Source organism: Apium graveolens, chromosome 1 (genome assembly GCF_009905375.1).
Source record: "Apium graveolens cultivar Ventura chromosome 1, ASM990537v1, whole genome shotgun sequence".
Lineage (NCBI taxonomy): Eukaryota > Viridiplantae > Streptophyta > Magnoliopsida > Apiales > Apiaceae > Apium > Apium graveolens.
The window spans coordinates 86,866,214-86,872,950 of record NC_133647.1 but is presented as its reverse complement, the minus strand read 5'-3'; the positions used below and the strand labels follow the sequence as shown (position 1 = coordinate 86,872,950).

The window sequence follows — 6,737 nt, the reverse complement described above, 5'->3', positions numbered from 1 at the left end:
GATCGTAGCCGAAGTGACTTGTACCACATCGACACTGCCCCCTTCAGTACATTTTGAACATTTTACACAACGTCGTCTAGCTGTGACCCATGTCAGTCACTAATAGTTCATATTTGTCACTATGGTCTTCGGGATCTCCCCTCCCATTGAACTCTGTCATCTTCGGAAATTGTTTCTCTTCTCCTGAGGATGGACAATATGCCTCAATCTCCTCGATAACAATTGGCTCTCTATTGAACCTTCTTTCCCCAAATATGGCCTTTTCTAGCCTGGATAGTCTAGTGCCGAACACATCACCTTCTTCCTCCCGATCAGAGTCTAATGGCAATACGACCTTCGCTCTCCTTCTTCTGTGGTGTGTGTTAGAGTCTGTAGACTCGTCTTCCTCAATATAGACTCATTTCTCCTTTTGAGAACTCTTTACTCCTTCAGTTTCCTCAAGCGACGCCCTAAGCACCTTCTCTTCCAGTTCCAATTTTTCCCTTCTCAGCTTGATGGTCTTGAGTTTCAGCGTGTCGGCTTCCCTTTTCCTAGCCTTCGCATGTTCGGCCTTCTCACCCTCTTTCGATTTTCCCTTCTCCTTGGCCATTCGCTCAGCCCTCAGCTTCCTCAATATGGCCTGTTCTTCAGAAGTTGGGATTATTTCAGCCACCTCATCGAAATCCGTCTCTAAATTCCGGAGGGTAACCATATATTGCAAGGTGTGGTTGGGTCTCGGATCGGTGAATCCTGGAGGCCCATTTTCATCATTTCCATTAGTCATTGTCTTAGATTTCAGTACTTAATCCCGTATTTCCCATAGATGGCGCCAAATGTTATAACCTAATTTCTGCCGACCTCGTCTTCGTCCAGAGAAATAAACTCCGGCCTGCAAATAGAAGAATGGGAGGGATGATTCCCCCGATTTACCTTCGGTGTGTGAATAAGTTAATCGGTTTTAAGTATGGGTAATTTAGAATACGCGAGTGTACTGATGTTTGTGTATGTAAAACTGAACCTCCCTCTGGTGTATATATCCCTTGAACTGAGTTAACTTCCCGCCCCACTACATTCGTCTTGTTCCTTTTTCAGGGATAATGGACGTTGTGGACATGAGACTTTGTCATTTTGATTACTGGGCTGCTCTGGATCTTCGGCCCACGTCATGTCGATTATACTTCGGCCCAACTCAAAATATGGGCCTAATATAGTGGGCCTCCAACACATGTATTAGGTTTGTACAATATAAGCCATTCATTGGTACCTTCTTATCTCCGTGAACACTTTTCTTTTAATGGAATGACCACAACAGGGAGATCTGAAAGTTTCAATGCATTTATCAAGAGATCTACAAGTTCACGTATATGTTTAAGCCAATTCAGAAAGTAAGTAAATATTTTTTTTAATCTTTTTTATAGTTTGATAATGATAAAGTTGTATTTCAATATTAATTTTGTTAAATATAGTTAAATATAGGTTAAATGTGAGTATCATTTTTATTATTTCTCATAACATTATTTATTATGATATAATTTTATTTGTATTATTAATATTTTTATAGGTTGATTTGGCTATTGAAGATATTGGAAAAAATCAGTTGCAAGCTAAAATATTGGAGAAATACAGATGAGCTTCCCTGCGTACTTTGTCTCCCGTGGAAGAGCAAGCACGAAAACTGTTGACTCCATTCTCTTTCAAAAAAATTCAAGAACGGTTTAAAAGAGCTACTACTATACCGTACATACTAACAACAATGTCGGGGGATTTGTAGTGCAATGTTAGATATATTTGATAATGTCATGTGTAATATGATTTGTGTTTAGTTTTCAGATCTTACTTAAACAGGACAAATCAATACTTAACTAGAAATCAACACTTATACTGAAGACATGACTTAAGATATCAGAACTTAAGTTATCAGAACTTAAGTGATCAGAAGATATTTATCAGGAGATAATATCAGGACTTAAGATGACTTTCAGATAAGGCAGGCGGCTGATTGAAAGGAAAGAAGATCGAGACTAAGACAGAAAGAATTATGCATGAAGAAAAATTCTATGAAGAATAGAATACTTGGAAGAAAAGATAACTAGTTGATATATTTTAGGAAGCAGAATTATATTCCATATCAATTAGAATTTATCTTGTAACTGTGTAGTATATAAATACAGGCATAGGGTTTACACTAAAAGTGTTATCATCATCGAAGTTATTATTCTTTGTAACCCCAGCAGCTCTCGTGATAATTTATGCATCACAGAGATAGGACAGTTCCATATTATAACAGAGTTTTTTGTGTTGAATAAAATCTATTTTCTGTTACTTGAGTTCTTATATTAGATTTGATTGTGCTAAACACTGTATTCAACCCCCTTCTACAGTGTGTGTGACCTAACATGTAACATTATACTCAAGGTGGTACACAAAAGTATGAAGCTATGGGGAATGGACAAATGTTGATGTGTTCATGTAAATACTTTAAGTTTTGGGGAATCATTTGCCTTCATATTTTGAGTGTGTTCCTTCATCAAAATGTGTTCACTATTCCATCTTCATATTTTCCATTACGTTGGCATAGTAAGATAGTATTTGATTAAGAAACAGTGGTGGATGTGGTTTGTGAGTGTTATAACATGAAATCGTCATGGGTATTTTACCGAATCTTTAAGAAAATGGGTTGAATCACTGATAAGTGGATTTTATACCCACTTGGAATGCTTTATTACAAGCTTAAATTGGTGTTTTGGACTCAAGTTGTTGGTATTTTGATGTGTTTTTGTGTTATTGCATTTCAGGTATCAGTTATATGAAGAAAAGAGCTTTTAAAGGAAATATAATTAAAAGTGATCAGATTTCATAGCCAAGGCCATTGTCAAGTTGTAGAGAATCTCAATAGCTTCGTGTGGGCAATTGAATCACCTAATTCTGACGAGTAGAACTCAAGTTATGGCCAAAATAAGATTTATCAGAAATTTTTCCAGACAGGAGCTGAGCGCCCGCCAAGAGAGCTGAGCGCCCGCCCAGGAGAGCTGAGCGGCCGCCCAAGGCGCGGCTGGTCGCTGATTTCGCTGAAAAACCTTTTTTGAGTGGAATTTAACGATTTTAAGGGTCCAGGTCCACTAGGGGCGTATATATACTTAAAAAAAAGAGTTTTCATCATCCGGGAAGATTGGGATACCAAGGAGAAGACCTAGAAGCACAGAACAACACCGAAAAAGAAGATCTTGTTTTTAACTTGTGATTCTTTGAATTAGTTGTAACTTTGGATGCTCGTTTTCGTTGTTGTTGAACCTAGATCTCGTATATTCGTACTTTAATTATTATTCAGTTTATTAAGTCCTTGTTTTATACCATGCTTTCATTGGAACCCATGGTGACGATGAGTTCAATTATGGGCTAATCGTTATCATGGGATTCTAGCGGATTTACTTATGGATTTCAATAATTAATTTGTTTTGATATCTTGGTGTGTGGTGATTGATTGATATCCTAGTATTGGTTGTGCTTATTCGTCTTATGTGCGTAGCTAGCATATAAGATAGCGTGTTAATCTCTATTGAAGCGACTGTGAATATAGAGGTTTTGAACTTGCCATGCCAGCATAGGTTCATGTACATGTATGCATGATTCATAGGTAACTCTAACCGTTTTACTTGCCCTATGTAATCATTATGGATAACTTGTGCTTAAACCGTTATGTTGTCAAATTCTATAGACATATAGGGTCTCAATATAATTGGTGCCTATTCAGCTTCTATCTCTTTTGTGGATGTCTGGTAGAATGGTACTCGTGCAACGAAAGTTGGCGTTTATCAGTTTCGTGTTATCTGATTAGTGTCATCACCATCACATGCTAAGGTTAAGAACGAAAAGGCTATTGAATGAAGTAGTAATGAAGTTAGAATCCCATGTTTGTTATATATATTAATTCTACCATTCTTGTTCTCTTAGTTATAATTGTTAGTTTAATCTCTTAGTTTAACAAAAACCCAATTTGTTAATTGTCTTAGCATTGAGCGATAACCATACATTGTTGCATAGGTGCATAAATTGAACTTAACCTAAACCAGTCTCTGTGGGAATGAATCTGATTTATATCTTATCCTACTTGCGAACGCATATACTTGCATTAATATTAGCGCGTGTTTTTCGCCCTAACAAACACCGCCGAGGAAGAGGACGGACAAGTTCCGGAGAACACGTCTCCGGACCCTAGGGCGCGCTCTCTATAGGAGTCGCTTACAACGACTATTGACAATGAGAAGTTATGACGACGACTGGTGAAGTTATATATGAAGGTTTACAATGATCATTATGATGGAGAATTACGATGACCATGGTGGAGGAAGTGTGCGATGACCGCTCCGACAACCGCACCACGGCGGTCGCTATGGTATGAGACGGCGATGACGAACAAGTATTGATAAGGATCCTATGAAGGATGATCTTAAGTCAAGGAAGAAGGATTGGAATGATCAATAAATTAAGAACAATCCGGGCTCCGGGGAAATGTCCCCGGACCCCCATAGGGCGTACTCCGTGCTATATGGCCGCACGGGTGGCTACTTGATAAGTGGTATTTTATACCACTTAGAATGTCTTAAAATGGCTAAAATTGGTGTCTTGAAATCAAGTATTTTGTGTATTTGATGCGTTTTTCTAGTGTTTGTGCATTTCAGGGTATAAGTTGCATTTCGGAGGAGTAATCATCAAGAATAAACCTTGGCATGTGTTAAGCATTGCGAGAGGAAAGAAAGGGGCAGATTGCAGCGAAGAAACGGAGCAAACTCAGGAATTTTCCAGTAGGGTCCTGAGCGCCGGCTCAGCTATGCTGGCGGCCGCGCAGGGTCGGGAAAAATGATAATCTGTTTTAGACTTCTACTTCTGTTTGGCTTCCAACTTCTATGTAATCTGAGTTTTATGGGAATATTATATAAGTAGATTTGGAGACGTTTTCACAAGGTAGGATCGTTGTATTAAGCAAGGAGCGAAGGAGATAAGGAAGAAGACCGTTTTAGCACACCGCAACGAAGAGGAAGCATATTTTCTTGTGATTCTTATTTCATTGTAACATTGAATGCTAATTTTCTTGCTTTTGAACCTAATTACTCTTGTGACGTACTCTGGTTTAATATAATTAGTTTAGTTATTATTTTCTTGTGTTTATTTATCATGTTTTTATATGAACCCATGATGACGATAAGTGCTATCATGGGTTAATCGTGATCATGGGGTCGTAACGGATTTGCTATGAAATTCTTTAGTTAATTGTTTAATACCTTAGTATGTGATAATTGTATGATATCTAGTATTGGTTGTGCGTATTCGTCTTATGTGCGTCGCGAACATATAAGATAGGGTGTTAATCTCTTGTGAAGCGACGGTGGATCTTGAGATTTAGAACTTGCCATGCTAGCATAGGTTCATGTATGATGTGCATGATTAGTGGGTAACTCTAACCATTTTATTCGCCATGTGTAATCAAAAGGGAATAACTTGCGCTTAAATCATTATGTTGTCAATTTCTGTAGACATATAGGGACTCAACATAATTGATGCCTATTCAACTTCTATCTTAAGTGTGGATGTTTGGTAGAATGGTATTAGTACAATGAGAGTTGGCTTTTATCAGTTTCGTGTTATTCGATTAATATCATCAATGTTGCATGCTAAGGGTAATAACAATAACTATTGAAGGAAGTAGCAATGAAGTTGTGATCTCATGAGTGTTTTAATATTGTTAATTCGAAGTGTTAATTAGGTGATTAATTAAGTAGTTCATTATAGTTAATATTTAGTCAACAATTCTAAGTGTTAGTGTCTTAACATTGAGAAGTAATCATACATTGGTGAGTGAGTTTAATTGAACAATAATTAGTCTGAGTCTCTGTGGGAACGAACTAGAAAGTATTCTATATTACTTGCGAACGTGTATACTTGCGTGTATTATTAGCGCGTGTTTTCTCCCTAACAAGATAGATTTTGAAGATTCGGATTCAGGAAGTGAGCAGAAAGAACCAGTAATCATGGGTGATCGTATTGTTCAGGCCGATCCAGCTCTTATGGACTTTTCTCAGCCTAAAATTGATGACATTCAGTCAAGCATTCTTCATCCGGCTATTCAAGCTAACACCTTTGAAATCAAGCCGGGCACCATTCAGATGGTGCAAAATTCTGTTTCTTTTGGAGGTGCTGCGACTGAAGACCCCAACATGCACATTAGGAATTTTGTCGAGATCTGCAGTACTTTCAAGTATAATGGCGTGACTGATGAGGCTATCAAACTGAGGCTTTTCCCATTCTCACTGAGGGACAAAGCTAAGGACTGGTTACATTCTGAACCAGCTGGGTCCATCACTACTTGGCAAGATCTTGCGCAAAAGTTTCTGGTGAAGTTTTATCCGATGGCAAAGACTGCTGCTATGAGGAGTGCTCTTACTCAGTTTGCGCAGCAACCTACAGAATCTATGTACGAAGCTTGGGAACGCTACAAGGAAATGTTGAGAAAGTGTCCACATCATGCAATGCCCGATTGGATGGTGATCACTGGTTTCTATAATGGTTTGAGGGCCCAATCTCGGCCCATGCTCGATGCAGCAGCTGTGTAATAACCCCAATTTTTGGAAAATTTTGAAACCCTTATGAATAGTGTTTTTGCTGAATGAGAAAACTTTTCATGCCACGCTATGTAGGGGTTCTGTTATTGATCTTATGGGATATTATTAGTACTCTATGGAGTATATAAGTGTATGTAAAGA

The 6,737-nt window shown here is 38.2% G+C and overlaps 1 non-coding gene across 1 annotated transcript; it reads right to left on the bottom strand.

The window, feature by feature from the left end:
* Window positions 1–6,398: 6,398 nt before the first annotated feature.
* Window positions 6,399–6,505, bottom strand: LOC141679768 (small nucleolar RNA R71). Its single transcript, XR_012558179.1, has one exon. It is a non-coding gene; the product is annotated as a small nucleolar RNA R71 (small nucleolar RNA).
* Between the last annotated feature and the right edge of the window lie 232 nt (window positions 6,506–6,737).